Source organism: Schistocerca gregaria, chromosome 10 (genome assembly GCF_023897955.1).
Source record: "Schistocerca gregaria isolate iqSchGreg1 chromosome 10, iqSchGreg1.2, whole genome shotgun sequence".
NCBI classification, from domain to species: domain Eukaryota; kingdom Metazoa; phylum Arthropoda; class Insecta; order Orthoptera; family Acrididae; genus Schistocerca; species Schistocerca gregaria.
Genome location: NC_064929.1, coordinates 121,928,238 through 121,949,432, shown reverse-complemented (window position 1 = coordinate 121,949,432; position 21,195 = coordinate 121,928,238). Strand labels below are relative to the sequence as shown.

Genomic DNA, 21,195 nt, shown 5'->3' with positions numbered 1-21,195 from the left:
AATAACCTTAGTGGCATGTCAGATGAGGATGGCTGCTTTTAACCGGACGGAAACTAGGAGGAAAGTTCATGGTGCTGTAATGGAGAACATCCATCGAACTATGGACCTGGTGCAAAAAGTCAGATTCATCAACTCCTGCACTTTGTCTAAAGCGTATTTCATGCGCAGGTATTTCCAATCCCTAAACTAGTAGCAAAAGGGATCATGTCCACTGTTACCAATTATTTATGGCGAGGAGACACATTCAGGGTTGGTGCAACTACCATTATACTGGATGTCAGAAACGGGGGCCTCGGTTTGGTGGATATTCGCAATAAATCGTCTGCTCTGTTCCTCAAACGGACTTCCCATATACTCAGAGAACTTCCACAATGTATAACCGCAAAGCTCTTTGAGGCTGTGACACCCCATATCCTGCAAGCACCGATTGATGTGCGAAGGATTAATGCCCGTCTGCAGTATGTGAGGAACTTTTTCCTCGAAGGAAGTTATCTTAGTGACGAAATCAGAAGCAACACACGTATCACAGCGCGCGACATCATACTTGAAAGGAAATTAAGTGAGGGTAGAAACAAAATTGAAACTAAATTCCCAAATTGTGACTGGAAAGCTGTGTGGCAGAACACCAACCATGCCGGGATATCTACAGACGCTATTTCCGCATGGTACAAAACAGTTAATAATGTCATCAGCACCAACGGGTGGATACACTCAGCCACAGATCCACCTGTGGTGGCAATGTGAGTAACTGGAATTGGATCAGGCAACAAATCGCCTTTCTCACCAGATCCTCCACGGAATATATAACACCATCGCTCCTCCTGAGACCAGACATGACATACTTTCCGAAATTAAAAACCAACGCCATTACATTGGTCGGACAACGAGATTGAATTCCGCGTTTACATAAAGTGTGAATATGCAAAAATCTGTACGTATCGCGACCACAAGAAGCACTACGGCAACATGCTGAAGATCATTTTTGAAAAAAATGGTCGTTGGTTAAGAATGTGGAACCACTACAACACCTTGAACGAGAACGAACAGAAGTAAATTAAAAGTCATTTGGTTTCTTATTATAATTTATTATTATCTTGCTTCCGGAATTCCTTTTTTTTTTCAGAACACTTTGTTCAAAATTACTCGTGTTCGATTTCCAAAGTATTTGTGTGATTCGAGAAGAATTATTAAGTTTTTTTTTATCAGTGTTGAGTTTCTACTCAGAGAAGAGGTTTCTTTGTCTTTCTTACATCGGAGAATGAGAATATTGTGTTAAGATTTCTGCACACTTAGTGTTATGACCCAACAGGGAACATGAAAAAAGGGGTGAGAGGTGTTTGAGCCTGGACGCACTGGCAGTGCCGTGAAGAGACCCCACTTCCGGTGCGGCGTGCACCGCGCCCTGGATATCCTAAAAATACAAAAAAATTAAGTAAAAAAGAAAAAGAAAATAAAAGCGCTTAATAAAAAATTGGATTGCTGAAAAAAAAGGATGGATGAAAAAAATGGAGAATAAAAAAGAAGAGAAAGAAAGAAAAGAAATAAAAAAAGTGGTAAAAAAAGCGTGTTCGGTCAGAGAGCCGGTTAAAAAAAAAAAGTGGTCAGCGCGACAGAATGTAAATCCTCAGGGCTCGGGTTCGATTCCTAGCTGGGCTGGAGATTCTCCCCGCTCAGAGACTGGGTGTTGTGTTGTCCTAATCACCATCATTTCATCCCCATCTACACGCGAGTCGCCGAAGTGTCGTCAAATCGAAAGGCTTACACCAGACGAACGGTCTATCCGACGGGGGGCCCTAGTCACACAAGGTTATTATTATTAGTAGCGAAGAAGCAATAAGACGACACGTATACAGTTCGTATCCCGCACTTCACCATGGGGGTACAGTTTTTTCGACTGAAAGTTATGGTTTTGTTCACAGCAGTGACAATAGTATTCCATTGTTTGGTTGAGCTGTACACATTAATGGCCATTAAAATTGCTACACCAGGAATATGACATGCTACAGACGCGAAGTTTAACCGACACGAAGAAGATGCTGTGATATGCAAATGATTAGCATTTCAGAGCGTTCACACAAGGTTGGCGCCGGTGTCAACACCTACAACGTGCTGACATGAGGAAAGTATTCCACCGATTTCTCATACACAAACAGCAGTTGACGGGCGTTGCCTGGTGAAACGTTGTTGTTATGCCTCGTGTCAGGAGGAGAAATGTGTACCATCACGTTTCCGACTTTGATAAAGGTCGGATTGTAGCCTATCGCGATGGCAGTTTATCGTATCGCGACATTGTTGCTCGCGGTGCCGAGATCCAATGACTGCTAGAAGAATATGGAATCGGTGAGTTCAGGAGGGTAATACGGAACGCCTTGCTGGATCCCAACGGCCTTGTATCACTAGCAGTCGAGATGACAGGCATCTTATCCTCATGGCTGTAACGGATCGTGCAGCCACGTCTCGATCCCTGAGTCAACAGTTGGGGACATTTGCAAGACAACAATCATCTGCATGAACAGTTCCACGACGTTTGCAGCAACATGGAATATCTGCACAGAGACCATGGTTGTGGTTACCCTTGACGCTGCATCACAGACAGGAGCGCCTGTGATGGTGAACTCGACGACGAAACTGGGTGCACGAATGGCAAAACTTCATTTTTTCGGATGAATCCAGGTTATTTTTAGAGCGTCATGATGGTCGCATCCGTGTTTGGCGACATCGCGGTGAACGCACATTGGAAGCGTGTATTCGTCATCGCCATACTGGCGTACCACCCGGCATGCTGGTATGGGGTGACATTGGTTACACATCTCGGTCACCTCTTCTTCGCATTGACGCCACTTTGAACAGTGGACGTTACATTTCAGATGTGTTACGACCCGTGGCTCTACCCTCCATTCTATCCGTGCGAAACCCTACATTTCAGCAGGACAATGCACGACCGCATGTTGCAGGACTTGTGCGAGCCTTTCTGGATACAGAAAATGTTCGACCGCTGTCCTGGCCAGCACATTCTCCAGATAACTCACCAACTGTAAACGTCTGGTCAATGGTGCCAGATTATATAGGTAAATCTCATCAATGTTACATATGTCGTTGTCCTCGAACAGGTAGTGCCAGTGTAAAGGTCAACTGAAGGACGGGATACATATTTTAATTGTATCGACCGTTTCGCCTTCAATATTGCTAGTGCTGATTCGAAAAAAAAATGTTCTCTTACTAGTGCTGGGAAACGAAAGCATAACGACGGCTGCGAAATTTATATTACCGGTACGTACTGGAGTATACGAAAACATACGTAATGGTGTAAGAATACAATGAAATATGACAAAATAGTCAAATACAGTAACAGAAAAAATGGAAAACTGAACTTACCACATGAGAACTTTTCAAAAGAACCGAAGGTCGTCTAGAAACAGATCAGCAAAAATCACGTACCCACATACGCAACGAATAAAACATTACGAAAACTCTCACAGACACACACACACACACACACACACACACACACACACACACACACACACACACACAAATACACGCACGGACACACACATTCACCCCCCCCCTCCATTCCCCTTTCCTAATGTGACATTATCTATGAATATTCTGCACTGTGAAGTGTGGAAATCCGTCGTTTCCAATTCCCTACAAGAGATTTCATAGCTGACCAATAACCCTATATGCTAATTGTGCAATCCCCTGTGAAAAATGATCTGAACCCAGTATTGTGATCAACTACAAGATGCTGATAACCCCTATCCCCTAAATCCCTATATGAAGAAAAACCATCTGAAATTACAGTGGAACCCTCTCCAACGTGATCTTCAATTAAGCTGACCAAAACTTTCTTCCTTCGATTAGGTTCTACTTTAAACACTACAGCGTCACATTCTTGAGCTGAAACTACAGCCCCTCCCCCACACCCATAATCCCACCAGAGATTCCCCCCACCCCCCTGTTGTACTTCCTTTTACCAAAATGCGACTCGTCAATTTATACCATAACAACCCCCCCCCCCCCCCCCCACAGCCCCTTATGTGCCGGCCGGAATGGCCGAGCGGTTCTAGGCGCTACAGTCTGGAACCGCGCGACCGCTACTGTCGCAGGTTCGAATCCTGCCTCGGGTATGGATGTGTGTGATGTCCTTAGGTTAGTTAGGTTTAAGTAGTTCTAAGTTCTAGGGGACTGATGATCTAAGAAGTTAAGTCCCATAGTGCTCATAGCCATTTTAACAATATTTCATGTATGCCACTCAGACATCCTTACAAAAAGAGTACCAGTCCACAACTGCACTCTTACTCACACAACATTCATGGACACACAGACACACGGGATATCCCGAACACCAACAGTACGTGATTTCCATAATATCGCGCAAGGCGAGCTCACATTTTTCGAACCACGTCCCTCGTCTAATGGACCGCCACAACCTATTTCTGCTGCACCGCCATACGACGAGATACACTTGTGAAGCGCATATATTAGCCGCACTCGTGACATCGAACATACTCTGCAAGGAGACCACACATTTGTTAAAAAAAAAAAAAAAAAAAAAAAAAGCCGGCCGGGGTGTCGTGCGTTTCTAGGCGCTACAGTCTGGTACCGCGAGACCGGTGCGGTCGCACGTTCGAATCCTGCCTCGGGCATGGATGTGTGTGATGTCCTTAGGTTAGTTAGGTTTAAGTAGTTCTAAGTTCTAGTGGAGTGATGATCTAAGAAGTTAAGTCCCATAGTGCTCAGAGCCATTTGAACCATCTCTTTTAAAATCACATTAAATTATTTTAATGTACAATGATAGCTCTCATTCACTGCAATTTTAAGCGCAACCGAAACCTCTCAGACAAACTGAAGCTAAACGATGTCAAAGTGAGCGTAAGGAGGGCTAAGCGTGAAGCGTTTAGTGAATTCGAAAGTAAAATTCTATGTACCGACTTGACAGAAAATCCTAGGAAGTTCTGGTCTTACGTTAAATCAGTAAGTGGATCGAAACAGCATATCCAGACACTCTGGGATGATGATGGCATTGAAATAGAGGATGACACGCATAATGCTGAAATACTAAACACCTTTTTCCAAAGCTACACGCCTGGAAATGGAAAAAAGAACACATTGACACCGGTGTGTCAGACCCACCATACTTGCTCCGGACACTGCGAGAGGGCTGTACAAGCAATGATCACACGCACGGCACAGCGGACACACCAGGAACCGCGGTGTTGGCCGTCGAATGGCGCTAGCTGCGCAGCATTTGTGCACCGCCGCCGTCAGTGTCAGCCAGTTTGCCGTGGCATACGGAGCTCCATCGCAGTCTTTAACACTGGTAGCATGCCGCGACAGCGTGGACGTGAACCGTATGTGCAGTTGACGGACTTGGAGCGAGGGCGTATAGTGGGAATGCGGGAGGCCGGGTGGACGTACCGCCGAACTGCTCAACACGTGGGGCGTGAGGTCTCCACAGTACATCGATGTTGTCGCCAGTGGTCGGCGGAAGGTGCACGTGCCGTCGACCTGGGACCGGACCGCAGCGACGCACGGATGCACGCCAAGACCGTAGGATCCTACGCGGTGCCGTAGGGGACCGCACCGCCACTTACCAGCAAATTAGGGACACTGTTGCTCCTGGGGTATCGGCGAGGACCATTCGCAACCGTCTCCATGAAGCTGGGCTACGGTCCCGCACACTATTAGGCCGTCTTCCGCTCACGCCCCAACATCGTGCAGCCCGCCTCCAGTGGTGTCGCGACAGGCGTGAATGGAAGGACGAATGGAGACGTGTCGTCTTCAGCGATGAGAGTCGCTTCTGCCTTGGTGCCAATGATGGTCGTATGCGTGTTTGGCGCCGTGCAGGTGAGCGCCACAATCAGGACTGCATACGACCGAGGCACACAGGGCCAACACCCGGCATCATGGTGTGGGGAGCGATCTCCTACACTGGCCGTACACCTCTGGTGATCGTCTAGGGGACACTGAATAGTGCACGGTACATCCAAACCGTCATCGAACCCATCGTTCTACCATTCCTAGACCGGCAAAGGAACTTGCTGTTCCAACAGGGTAATGCACGTCCACATGTATCCCGTGCCACCCAACGTGCTCTAGAAGGTGTAAGTCAAGTACCCTGACCAGCAAGATCTCCGGATCTGTCCCCCATTGAGCATGTTTGGGACTGGATGAAGCGTCGTCTCACGCAGTGTGCACGTCCAGCACGAACCCTGGTCCAACTGAGGCGCCAGGTGGAAATGGCATGGCAAGCCGTTCCACAGGACTACATCCAGCATCTATACGATCGTCTCCATGGGAGAATAGCAGCCTTCATTGCTGCGAAAGGTGGATATACACTGTACTAGTGCCGACATTGTGCATGCTCTGTTGCCTGTGTCTATGTGCCTGTCGTTCTGTCAGTGTGATCATGTGATGTATCTGACCCCAGAAATGTGTCAATAAAGTTTCCCCTTCCTGGGACAATGAATTCACTGTGTTCTTATTTCAATTCCCAGGAGTGTATTTCACAGAGGAAGACCGCACTGCAGATCCTTCTCTAAATCCTCGCACGAACGAAAAAATGGCTGACATCGAAATAAGTGTCCAAGGAAACAATTGAAGTCACTCAACAGAGGAAAGTCCACTGGACCTGATGGGATACGAACTCGAATCTACACAGTGTACGCGAAAGAACTTACCCCCTTCTAACAGCCGTGTACCGCAAGTCTCTAGAGGAACGGAAGGTTCCAAATGATTGGAAAAGAGCACAGGTAGTCCCAGTCTTCAAGAAGGGTCGTCGAGCAGATGCGCAGAACTATAGACCTACATCTCTGACATAGATCTGCTGTAGAATATTAGAACATGGTTTTTGCTCGCGTATCGTGTCATTTCTGGAAACTCAGAATCTACTCTGTAGGAATCAAAATGGATTCCGGAAACAGCTTTATTTCTTCATGAGACTCAGAAAATACTAGATACAGGCTCGGAGGTAGATGCCATTTTCCGTGACTTCCGGAAGGCGTTCGGTACAGTTCCGCACTGTCGCCTGATAAACAAAGTAAGAGCCTATGGAATATCAGACCAGCTGTGTGGCTGGATTGAAGAGTTTTTAGCAAACATAACACAACATGTTGTTCTCAATGGAGAGACGTCTACAGACGTTAAAGTAACCTCTGACGTGCCACAGGGGAGTGTTATGGGATCATTGTTTTTCACAATATATATAAATGACCTTGTAGATAGTGTCGAAAGTTCCATGCGGCTATTCGCGGATGATGCTGTAGTATACAGAGAAGTTGCAGCATCAGAAAATTGCAGCGAAATCCAGGAAGACCTGCAGCAGATAGGCACTTGGTGCATGGAGTGGCAATGACCCTTAAGATAGACCAATGTAAAGTATTGCGAATACATAAAAAGAAGGATCCCTTATTGTATGATTATATGATAGCGGAACAAACACTGGTAGCAGTTACTTGTGTAATATATCTGGGAGTAAGCGTACGGACTGATTTGAAGTGGAATGATCATATAAAATTAATTGCTGGTAAGGCGGGTGCCAGGTTGAGATTCATCGGGAGAGTCGTTAGAAAATGTAGTCCATCAACAAAGGAGGTGGCTTACAAAACACTCGTTCGACCTATACTTGAGTATTGCTCATCAGTGTGGAATCCGTACGAGGTCGCGTTGACAGAGGATATATAGAAGATCCAAAGAAGAGCGGCGCGTTTCGTCACAGGGTTATTTGGTAAACGTGATAGCGTTACGGAGATGTTTAGCAGACTCAAGTGGCAGACTCTGCAAGAGAGGTGCTCTGCATCGCGGTGTAGCTTGCTGTCCAGGTTTTGAGAAGGTGCGTTTCTGGATGAGGTATCGAATATATTGCTTCCGCCTACTTCATGAATGTACAATTAGAGAGATTCGAGGGCGCACGTAGGCTTTTCGGCAGTCGTTCTTCCCGCGAACCATACGCGAGTGGAACAGGAAAGGGAGGTAATGACAGTGGCACGTAAAGTGCCCTCCGCCACATACCGTTGGGTGGTTTGCGGAATTTAAATGTAGATGTAGATGTAGAACACAGAACTGTTTTATTATTTGCGGCTGCAAGTGAAGACATTATTATCTATGAGTAATGTATGACGTCATTGCTCAAAGCCGACGGATTGCATCTCCTGCTTCACTAGACCCCCTTTCTTAGTGCCACATCAAAAATCTTTGTCAAAGAGATTTGACTAATATTTGATCATATTCCTTTGACAACGAAATTTGGTGGTCTAATACCGGCCTTAGCACTGACGATTTTACCGCCAGCTCGAGCGTCTGTCGTAACTGCAGCCGCAGTGGGAAGTTGGCGTAGAAGAGGGGATGGGATTCACTGTGCAGTGCGGGCAACCTCTGCCGCACGCACTCTAGGAGACAGACGTGATCTCTGCCCCGGGACGCGCAAGGAGAACTTAATGAAACAGCGCGTATAGCGCTTATGCGTTTTTCTCCTTGCTAATCGATGTTCTTTGCTTGTTTTGCGTATTAGTTAGTAGTTAACAAAACCCGAGGAAGCGACTGCAGTATCGATAGCGCCGGCGGGCGATATGCAACTGTCGAGTGGCAACAGTGTTGGGTGCGTCCGGCTCTGCACTCTTTACAAGTAGGCTCACTCACATATAGCACGGAGGACGTTTCACGATCGCTAACGAAGCTGATTGCAAGTGACGCTTTGTAATATCGCTGCAGATAATACTCCGAGAGTTTTGCGCTTCGGTTAAGCACGTAGAGTTGGACACGGAAACGGAGACCTACCAGTAAGTGCCGAGTGACCAGCTGTGGCTAATTTTAACAACTGCATACGGAGCCACTCCCGTCTATTTCAGGTAAGTCTGGCCTCGCTCGTTCATACAGTCGAAGATCTGATTTGTAACAAGTGTCTTTGCGTGTGAACTTTCTTCATTAGCTAATGCAGCAGATTTCGCAAAAATCAAGCCCCAAAAACAGTAACTGCAATTTAAATAGTCACTTACACGAGTACCGTTTGCAGCTTAAAAAATCATTTAATGGCACTAGGCACTAAACGACCATTTCTGTTTTTCTGTATGTGAGTTTGCGTTTCGGATGTGAAGCCCAATTTACGAAAACTATAGTAGCGAAAACGTGTAAAACACGTAGGCCAAACAAATTACTTCTTAAGAGTTTTCCACATTAGACAGGCAAATAAACAATTTATGCATTTTATAATGTTTATCGGTTTATGGTGCAATGTGGATAAACGTTATTGGCAGAACTGATTTCGTTGTACTACTTTGTACTGCAAATTCCATTTAGTACAAAATCGTTGCGTAATGCATACAGTGCGTGCTCCATATCTCCGATTAGGATTCGCGAAAGCTTGCAAATTAATAGTAAACGACCACACTCACACACATCATTCATCTAATTTATCGCCCGTTTTCTCAGAAAAAGAGAAACATTTGAGGTATCAAAAAAAGTTTACATATTAAACATGGGCGCATTACAGCAAGTGACAAGCACCTGTGCCAAAGTTTGACTTTCATACTTTATCGTTAGTACAAACTGCAAGATATGTTTGTACGGGTCCGAAACTCGTGCATTTTTTGGGTGCCTGATAAGAGTTTCAGTGCAATTTATTTTTCCATAATGTGTAAAGATAAGTTCATAGTAAATAACTGACCACAGGAACGTCATTTGCGAATGTACTTGAATCTATTTAATAACAGAAAGTCGTCACCAAGCAGTGTGTAACTATTTCTTTCAAACCTTCGCACGTGTTTCGTAGGTGAAAACAAATTTCCGTAGACTGCGTTACTGATAATTTGTAACACGTAGGAAGGCTGTAGGACAAGGAAATTGCGTCACTTGCGTTTTCACATTACGCAGAATCGCAGATACCAGAAGCAACATACGACTTTTGTTATCTTTACCTGTCTGCACTGTAATGTAGATAAGAAACGGATTACATAGCACAAATTTCTCTGTGCAAACATATACCTGTGACGTACAAATTTCGTGTACGTAAATTTCTCTTCGAATCCGGAATAACGAATCGTTGCAAATACGCAGTAAATGCTTCTGCACATATACACCATTTCTGGTATTTGACGCAAGTTTTTCACGGAAAAATAACATTTTGGTTGTCACGTATTTTCTTTCGAAAATTAAATCACAAACGCAAATTAGCAGTCTATTCAGCACAATGGTAAAAATGGTTGATACAGGTACGTTTTCATTTTAGGCAGACGCTGAAGCAACGTACGAATTTCTTATCCGCATTAATGTGCAGTATATTGTAGTTTGTATAAGTGATAAATTTCGAAGTTCCACTACTTTGGATCCAACGCAAAACTGAATCGTATTACACAGACAGAAACCCTGCGATTTTTCTGTATATCGCAGCAGTCGCCAAATATTTAAAACTTTTTCTTGCAAATGACGTTCCTATGATCAGTTATTTATTATGAACGTGCGCACAATGCAGTGAACATAATGGAAAGTAAATTGCATTGTAACGTTAATCGGGTACCCAAACAACTCTCGAATTTAGGATCCAAACAAAGATATATTACAGTTTGTGTTAACAATAAAGTGTGAAGTCAGACATTGGCAATAGCTACTTTTCACTTCCTCCAATGCGAATGTACAGTTTTTCTGATGCTTTTTTCTCTTTTGAATATTTTTCAATGAACTTTCTCTGTTTCTGCTTATATAGGGGTGCTAAGCATCTACAAAAACATTATACAGCAGTCCAAGAAAAAATAATAGGTGAATAACAGGATGCATAAAGAAATGGGGTATAAATTCAAACGTAGTTTTCGCTAAGGAACTAGAGAAACATTTCCCATTTTCTATTTTTTTTTAATCTTTGACGCTAATGAAATAATTGCGAATAAGTCGGAAATCAACCTGCGCTGCCGCAGGGGCCAAGTCACTATTGTTGAATTTTTCAGTAGGAATAAAAATCATTTCACAGCCTTGGTTAGTAATGGAATGGTGAATTTCTTTCTGCCGCGTAAAACAGTTTTCTGAAATGTGAAACGGTACTATTGCCTAATTTAAAACATATTTGTAGTTGCAATGGTGATTTTTATCGCCTACAGATGTCCTCTTACAGCAATAAATCTGGAAACAAATATATTTTACGTCTCTTACTTAAAATTACATGAAAGTAAGAACTGATAATTAATTAATGAACATAATTTATTACCCAAAAAATTTATAATATGAAGGATATTTAAATGATAACCAAATAACTTACTGTTTCCCAAGGCTTTTGAACGTAAACCACTGAATGCATTTAATGTTAACCTTTAAGCCTTCATAAAACTGCATTCATATTACAAAAGATGATTTGTTCTAGCCGCTTTTTCGTCATATTCGTCCACTTTTGTGGTGGACCACCCAACCTCCCAGCTAGGTTGGATACGCCCACATAAGGCACGCGATCTCCACTCGATGTGCTTACTTCGTCGATTTCTTAGCCACTGGTGCCCCCAATACTTATCTTCTCACATCAAACACCTATCATCATTCCACAATCGCAATACCATATCGGATACGTCTATCATTTTGCCTGTACCTTTACATAAGACAGAATCTTTCTCCGTGTCATTCTCCATCTCAGCCATACGACTATGGAACGCGCTCCCCTGTGATCTGCGTCTTATCCAGAACCACTCAACATTCAAGAGGGAACTCAAAACTTACATATTAGGGACGGTATAGCCACCACTGTTGTGCCCCTCTCATCGTCTTCTTTCTCCTCTCAATCACAGCTTCGAATTTTACCATTCTATTTCTCTTCCTGTAACCTATCTACCTTTTATATATCTCTTTCACTCCATTCTATCGTCTTATGTCTCTGATCGATGAGAATAACTCACAAGCTGCAAGAACATAACGAGAAAATTCCCAACTAACAATAGGACTGACATTCACAAAAGAAAAGTATGTTTACTTTCATATACATAGTCATTATTATTATTATTATCATTATTATTCTTGATTGTTATAATTATTTTTTGATTGTTCTAATTATCATTGTACTACTGTTATAATCTCTATTTTTTTCTTTAACATCAATACTGTATAATACGTTATATGTCCAAAATGTTCTGTAGAAACTGTAACTCGTTCAATCTGAGTATGCCTGGTTAGGTGTAAGAGAGGGCGTGAAGGCCCTAATCTTGCCAGGCAAAATAAATGCATAAATAAATAAAAAATAAAAATAAATAAATATACTTCATTAGTTTCCAATACGTTTTTGTAATAACGGTAATAGCCACCCTCGGAACATTGATAGAAAAAGGGCTAACGCAGCAACAGATATCTTATATAGAACACTGAACACTGATTTCGATATATTTTCCAAGTCTTCTGTCTTCTTTGTACAATTTAGTGCAGAGCCATTTAGGCCGATCTACACTAGCATATTTCTTTGTCAAAATAGACAGCCAAATATTTATGTCAAAGCAATTTGATGGTGTGATCGCTTCAAATGGCTCTGAGAACTATGGGACTTAACTTCTGAGGTTATTAGTCCCCTAGAACATAGAACTACTTAAACCTAACTAACCTAAGGACATCACACACATCCATGCCCGAGGCAGGATTTGAACCTGCAACCGTAGTGGTAGCAGACTACAGCGCCTAGAACCGCCCGGCCACTCCGGCCGGCACAACCTAGAAAACGAAACCATTTATAGAATCGAATGTGCTGAAGGTCAGAATCTGGTAGTATTTTCGCCTCATACGAAAGCCCATGCGAGAATTGTATATCCTCACCAGCAGTACTGGGGAATTTTTGGAATTGGTTATTTGTGGTAAGGTCTTATGGGAACAAACTGCTGAGGTCATCGGTCACGAAGGATATACACTACTTAATCTAACTTAAACTAACTTACGCTAAGGACAACAGACACACACACACACACACACACACACACACACACACATTCATGACCGAGGGAGGACTCGAACCTCCGACGGGGGGGGGGGGGGGGGGAGGAGCCGCAAGGACCGTGACAAGGCGCCTAAGACCGCGCGGGTTCCCGCGCGGCGGGAATTTTTGAAGCTACCGCATAGGGTGAACAAAGGTAGATCAACAGACGCTCTGGAAGGAAGTGAGATCTAAATCGTCTTCACTGAGCATTAGGAAGATACGCGTAATGAACAAACCGACCACGTTTTTAAATTGTCGTACACATTTACTCTAATCCAACACTGTAGGTTCACACTTCTACCTGTGTAAAGACTCATTGTGATTTAGATACACCATTCACTATTATACCGTTGTGTTTTCGATAACATGGAGAGTGCTTTATTCTAACGTGTACTAACTCTTAGGGCAGGGGTTGGCAAGTAGTTTTCAGTGGGGTTCGGATTCGGTGTAATAATATTTATGGAGTTCCACAAAAAAAACTATTAATTAAAAGTTACAGTTTTATATTTTGTTTTTAGTCGAGTTAGTTTCCAAAAAAAAGGGTAAACCAAGTAAAACAAGTAGTACTCAGCTAATGTAATATATTGAATGTGAGAAATTACGTCGGCTGTCTTGATCCAGTTTTTTTTTTTTATGTTCGGTGTACGAGGGGTGCAGCAGATGCGAAATAGGCCCATGTCTTTGAAGTGGGCGTCCGTCAACCTTGACCGATATCTGGTCTTCGAAAAATTCATTTTCGAAACCGACGATTCCCATATATATGTCGAACTAAACAGTGGCCAGATTGATAACTACTCTCTTACAATTTTCATATTTTTCTGAAACATTTTTACCCCAAAATTTTTCAGTGGATTCAGCTTTATACAGTTGCAAAGAAATATCTTCTTGCAAGTCGATTATCTCCACTTGAAGTGAAGACTTTGAAGCGCTGAGCAACTTAGCAGCCACATCAGTCCATTCTGCCGATGCATCAACTTCGTAAGGAAATTTTAGCAATTGAGACAGCTTTCCAATTTCTGCAAAGTCTTGAAATCTTGTAGCAAATTCGTCCCTTACATCGGACAGAAATCTTACAAACACTGCAATGTCTTCTTCAGAGATCTCTTTTTTATACCCAGGAATTGTTGGGAAATGAATAAATTCGTGCCGTGCAATATCGTTTTTTTAAAATATCCAGCTTACGACGAAAAGCAGACACGCTTTATATCAGATCACATATTAATTTCCCATTCCGTTGTAACTCTATGTTGAGCGCATTTAAATATTTCAGAATATCCTTCAGAAAAGCCATAGGTAGCATGTTGCTCTCGTTTGTTATGAACTCTTGAGTGCTTCTTTGCGACCTGCGTATCCAAGATTTGCAAGAAGGTTATTTCTTCCTTTATCAGCCAGAAACGTTCAACAACTTGACCTTTACTTAACCAACGAACATTTTTGTATTGCAGTAAGTCAGAATACACTGCATCACATTCTGAAAGAAACTTCTTGAACTTTCGGTGTTGACGAGAATCTCATAAAATTAATCAACTACACCAAGCTGACCATTACTTCTTTCAGTGTAGCACTGAGTATTCCTCAATGGGCAGTCTGATGAATTATACACTGGTACGATATTAGACCTGGATTCTGATCCCTGATTTTCTTTACTACAACATATTCTTTGCCAGTCATCGCTGAGGCGCCGTCAGTTGAAAGCGACACTATTTTATCAGAGCGAATGTTGGAATTGTTATTAAATTCGTCAGTAGCTTTGAATAAATCTTCTCCTCGAGTGTTACCGTTCAAAGGCATTATTACGAGCAATTCTTCCCTCAGTATCTTATTTTGAATGTCGAAAAATCTCACGAAAATAGATATTTGTTCATCGTCAACAACGTCACATGATTCTTCAGGTGCAATGGAGTAGCGTGGTGCCTTTTCCAAAAGTTCAAGCAGAGTGCTTTTAATATTAGTAACTAAAATTTTCGTTCTTCTTGTATTACTTCCTGCCAACAGGAATACATTGAATTGCAGCGACAACATCATTTTTTTATTCAAAAATTGCCGAGGCTACTTCCACCATACATTCTTCCATTATTTCAGAATCTGAAAATGATTGTTGGTGTTTCCTAAGTGCCCAGTACACACGTAACGCTGCTTTTGCTCACTCGTGCAGCGAATAAGCAGTTTCGTGCTTTTTTTCGTAAGAAATGAGATATTCCTGTAGTATATATTTAAATTTTATCGTTTACAGAGAAGTTCGCCGGTGGCGACATCTACCACGTGCTGACGTGAGGAAAGTTACCAATCAATTTCTCATACAGAAACAGCAGTTGACCGGCGTTGCCGGTGGCGACACCTACCACGTGCTGACGTGAGGAAAGTTACCAATCAATTTCTCATACAGAAACAGCAGTTGACCGGCGTTGCCGGTGGCGACACCTACCACGTGCTGACGTGAGGAAAGTTACCAATCAATTTCTCATACAGAAACAGCAGTTGACCGGCGTTGCCGGTGGCGACACCTACCACGTGCTGACGTGAGGAAAGTTACCAATCAATTTCTCATACAGAAACAGCAGTTGACCTGCGTAGCCTGGTGTTGTTGTGATGCCTCGTGTAAGGAGGAGAAATGCGAACCATCACGTTTCCGACTTCGATAAAGGTCGGATTGTAGTCTATGACGGTTGGGGTTTGTTGTATCGCGACATTGCTGCTCCGTTGGTCGATATCCAATGGCTGTTAGCAGAATATGTAATTGGTGGGTTCGGAAGGGTAATACAGAACGCCCTGCTGGATCCCAACGGCCTCGTATCACTAGCAGTCGAGATGACAGGCATCTTATCCGCATAGCTGTAACGGATCGTGCAGCCACGTCCCAATCCCTCAGTCAACAGACGGGGACGTTTGGAAGACAACAATCATCTGCACGAACAGTTCGACGATGTTTGCAGCAGCATGGACTATCAGCTCGGAGATCGTGGCTGCGGTTACCCTTGAAGCTGCATCACAGACAGGAGCGCCTACGGTGGTGTACTCAATGACGAACCTGGGTGCACGAATGGCAAAACGTCATTTTTTCGGATGAATCCAGGTTCTGTTTACAGCATCATTACGGTCGCACCCTTGTTTGGCGACATCGCGGTCAACGCACATTGGAAGCGTGTATTCGTCATTGCCATACTGGCGTATCACTTGGCGTGATGGAACGGGGTGCCGTTGATTACACGTCTCGGTCACCTCTTGTTTGCATTGACGGCACTTTGAACAGTGGACGTTACATTTCAGATGTGTTACGACCCGTGGATCTACCCTTCATTCGATCCCTGCGAAATCCTACATTTCAGCAGGACAATGCACGACCGCATGTTGAGGTCCTGTATGGGCGTTTCTAGATACGGGAAATATTCGGCTGCTGCCCTGGCCAGCACATTCTCCAGATCTCTCACCAACTGAAAACGTTTGGTCAATGGTGGCCGAGCAACTGGCTCGTCACAATACGCCAGTCACCACTCTTGAACTGTGGTATCGTGCTGCATGGGCAGCTGTACCTCAGTTTGACGCTTATCAAGGCCATTATTACGGCCAGAGCTGGTTGTTCTGGCCACTGATTTCTCAAGTTCTATGCACTCAAATTGCGTTAAAATGTAATCACATGTTAGTTCTAGTATAATATATTTGTCCAATGATTTCACCGTTTATCATCTGCATTTCTTCTCAGTGTAGCAATTTTAATGGCCAGTAGGGTACATTATCTAATAGATTTATATTACCTTTAGTTTTTCTTTACGAGTATCACTGCCAAGAGGAACGTTTTTGTGGAATTGCTGACGAGTTGGTTCATAGTGTCGCTTTGAACTGCCACTTTTAATAACAGCGACTGTTTAACTACATATTAAGCAAACTGGAACTGCTTGAGGCCTAGCAGGCAGCGTAAAACAATATTGTTCAGCCAATTACGCCTTTTAGGACCCAACAGGGCTGCCCATAAATCCGTAAGAATACGAGGGGGTGGAGATCTGTGCTGAACAGCACGTTGCAAGGTGAACTGTGAAATTACTTTCAAAATCTTTACTTTAGAATTTACTTTATTTAGTAGCGATTCATCAAGACCATCACGTTTAATCACACTACGTGAGTGTGGGAGTAGTTGCCAATGGGTAACTGATGGAACAAATTAAATTGTTTTTTTAATAAATGGAAATTTTATTCATAAAAGCCCTTTTTTTAAAAACAGATTTAAAATTATAATCAGAAAGCACCCTGTAAATATCAAGTTACAATTTCTTCCGAGGCAGAAATAACTTTATTACTGTTATTATTTTAGAATGAGCTTTCGGGCTGAGAAGCTTGCCGCTCCCTTTTGACACTGCCGTGGTCACGACCGCTCACAACAACCTCTGAACGACTACACTGGCTCAAATCTGCAACACACCGGATTACTTTAAACTAAAAACTTTAACAACTCACACAAACTATGCACACCGTAAGAGGGACAGAAATGGTACAAAACACTCACATTAAAAATTATTTGCCCACCGAAAGTGAAACTTGTTTTTAAAAGAACTCTTACGGTGGTTCAAATGGCTCCGAGCACTATAGGACTTAACATCTGAGGTCGTCAGTCCCCTAGAACTTAGAACAGGACTTAACATCTGAGGTCATCAGTCCCCTAGAACTTAGAACTACTTAAACCTAACTAGCCTAAGGACATCACACGCATCCATGTCCGAAGCAGGATTCGAACCTGCGACCGTAGCGGTCACGCAGTTCCAAACTGAAGTGCCTAGAACCGCTGGGCCACACCGGCTGGCGCTACGGTGGAAGGGTGGCAACTTTATACACTAAAATGACCATTTAAATAAAATCCATGAAATGCAGTTTTACATAAAATGTACCAACATGCTCTACATTACACATATACCACCTCGCAAGATGATGGGCAAGATAAAAACATATTTCAGGAATTCGGCCTTTACACCATAAGGAATAAATTCGTTAACGCCGAATCCGACAAACATGACAGAGGCAGCTATTAACGTGCCGCAGACCGACAGACAGACACTAACTGCCTAACCAATGCGGGCCAGAGACAGATGAGCAAACTGGGGACGAGAGACTGAACAAGAAAACAAGTAGAATTTAACAAGTAATTGAAACAACAAACTTTTAATAAACTGCGATTTCTGGCGAAGACCTGTCGCAGCACCCCCAAATCTCTCTCCCGAACCGTCCGCTGCCACCCGCTTCAACGGATGCAGGCACGGCGCCGCAGCTCGCACCGGCCACACCGATGTCGTGGGTTGACTCCTGTTGCTCTCGTGTCGCCCGCGAAGCCACTACCTCTCCATAGACGGCGCGGCCCACTGGACTCACGTGGCGACCTCACATGCGCCGACGCTCAAGACGGACAAGTCATCTCGTGTCTCAGTGCGCGACCGACCAACTGATCGATCCAACCACCGATGCCCATTGCCTGAACAAACTCGAGCAGACTGGCGGCCTAACACATACTGGCACTCCGGACGACAGACAGACACTGCCCCACGCTGACCCGACTGACCAACTGACTAGACTCGCCGAGACTGACAGAATCACCGACTGCCGAGCTCATAGCGTCCCTTAAACGCACGTGAACAGGCAACCTTTCCCCTTTCCCACCAGAGGGAGACACCAAAGCTGCGATTGCCACAGCGGCGCCACCGCCAGAAACGGACGGCGACTGCTTCACACTACGCGCTGCGGCGCGCTCTTCAAAACAGCAAATTTTACCACGGCTCACAAGGCATCCCAGATACGATCAATAATGTTCATTTTTGGGGAACCCGGTGGCCAGTGGAACTGTTTAAACTCAGATGAGTGTTCCTGGAGCCACGTGTTGGACGTGTGAGAGTCGCATTGCTCTGCTGGAAAAGGCCAAGTCCGTCGGATTGCACAATGGACGTGAATGTATGCAGGTGATCAGACAGTATGCTTATGTACGTGTCACCTATCTGAGTCGTATCTAGACGTATCAAGGGCTCCATATCACTCCAATTGCTCACGCGCCACACCTTTACAGAGCCTCCACCAGCTTGAACAGTCCTCTGGTGACATGTAGGGTCCATGGATTCATGAGGTTATCTCCGTACCCGTACACGTCCATCCGCTCGAGATACAATTTTAAATGAGACTCGTCCGATCAGGCTACATGTTCCCATTCATCAAGAGTCCAGTGTCGGTGTTGGCGGTCTCAGGTGAGGCGTAAAGCCTTGTGTTGTGTCATCAAGGGTATAGTCTGTCTGGAAACTCTAGAGCGAGCAGCGCTTTTGGTGGGGGAAGTGGCCTTTCCCGGAAGAACGCTGCCACCAGCCTACAGGGGCACCCAAAATCTGTTACCCATTATCTCTCTACCAGTGTAGATCGCCGTGCAGTGTTTTACGTCGTTTCTGTTCGTGGTCTCTTAGCTGCCAGTGTCAGTGAGTTAACTTTGTATACTTACTGATGTGCCGGCCGCTGTGGTCTCGCGGGTCTTGGCACTCAGTCCGGAGCCGCGCGACTGCTACGGTCGCAGGTTCGAATCCTGCCTCGGGCATGGATGTGTGTGATGTCCTTAGGTTAGTTAGGTTTAAGTAGTTCTAAGTTCTAGGGGACTGATGACCTCAGATGTTAAGTCCCATAGTGCTCAGAGCCATTTGAATGATTTGAACTTACTGATGTACTTCGATATCTGGAAGTGATGGATAATCGTCCAGCATTGCAAGACAATGTGCAGAATTCGAAGAAGAGGAGGTGTTTGGGGAGAAACAAGCGTTCGATCGTCTCTAAAGTTATTACATTGTGTATTAAAGAGGCGACTCAAAAGTAACTGTTGGCTAATATTACCAGTCCCAATCAAAGACCTGCAATTTACGCTAACGTCAGCCTCACCTAACAGGAGGCATAAGTAAGAAACGGATAAATAAGCCACATGGTTTAATGGAATCGCCACGAAGAAGTTTGGGAGGAAACCCACCATTACATACACTTTAAAAATCACGTAAAACCTTTGATGATTATGGAACACTAAATCTCTATCTCGGTCACTATTCACCTGATTCTGAGACATATTGCTTAAAACATGCACGCAATAGCTATTCTAAACACTGCTGAAATTTCCTTCGAAACATGTACACCGATTCTGGATTTCTAAGCAAAAAACTTGACACACGAGGTGCGTTCACATATTAATTTTTATTTTTTGGTAAGAACTTTATCTGTTAATCTTAAGCAATGTTATTCTCTTCCAAATATTCCCCATTACATGGTATACACTTATGCCAGTGCTTTTTTCCAATTCCTGAAACACTTTAGGAACTGTTTCTTCGGGATAGTTTTCAAGTATCTTAACTGTGCATTTTTAATCCCATCCATGCTTGTAGAACAGCTGCCCTTTAAGGCCTGCTTTGAAATGTTTAAACCACTTACCTGCCCTTAGTTTACTCATAACAGGCTCACTAAAAGCAATATTTACCATTTCTAAAAATTTCATATACTTTATTCCATTCTTATAACAAAATTTAGTACAGATTCTCTAATTTATTTTTATACAAAACCAATAATCGTTCATGCTACCAAAACACATGTATCCTTTCTGACAGCTGACAACAGAGTTAGTACCCAATATGCTTAACATTGAACACATACTTTTGAGGCATGTTTACGAAGACAGTGACAAAAAAGTAGTGCAAATCGGACGAATTCAACTCACAAAATTATAAATTTCTTCTTTTTAAACACTTTTTGTGTTCCGAGAATTGTTAAGTTTCAATGCAGTCGTACAAAGAAAACTTCTACCATTTCGTAGAAACACAAAATAAGGACAAGCCTTGAAATCTACAGACAGTAATGGCCGCTATCGACAGGGGATCTCAAGTTGATTCCGTATTTCTAGATTTGCGGAAAGCTTTTGACACCGTTCCTCACAAGCGACTTCTAATCAAGCTGCGGAGCTATGGGGTATCGTCTCAGTTGGGCGACTGGTTTCGTGATTTCCTGTCAGGAAGGTCGCAGTTCGTAGTAACAGACGGCAAATCATCGAGTAAAACTGAATTGATATCAGGTGTTCCCCAGGGAAGCGTCCTGGGACCTCTACTGTTCCTGATCTATATAAATGACCTGGGTGACAATCTGAGCAGTTCTCTTAGACTGTTCGCAGATGATGCTGTAATTTACCGTCTAGTAAGGTCATCCGAAGACCAGTATCAGCTGCAAAGCAATTTAGAAAAGATTGCTGTATGGTGTGTCAGATGGCAGTTGACGCTAAATAA

At 43.6% G+C, this 21,195-nt stretch overlaps 1 protein-coding gene across 1 annotated transcript in view; it reads left to right on the top strand.

Moving 5' to 3' along the window:
* Positions 1–8,484: 8,484 nt before the first annotated feature.
* The window catches only part of LOC126293614 (uncharacterized), a 69,944-nt gene continuing 57,233 nt past the window's right edge, over positions 8,485–21,195 (top strand). Inside the window, exon 1 of the mRNA XM_049986895.1 lies at positions 8,485–8,849. The gene's annotated coding sequence lies outside the window, so the exon portion shown is untranslated. The remainder of the gene's footprint in view (positions 8,850–21,195) is intronic.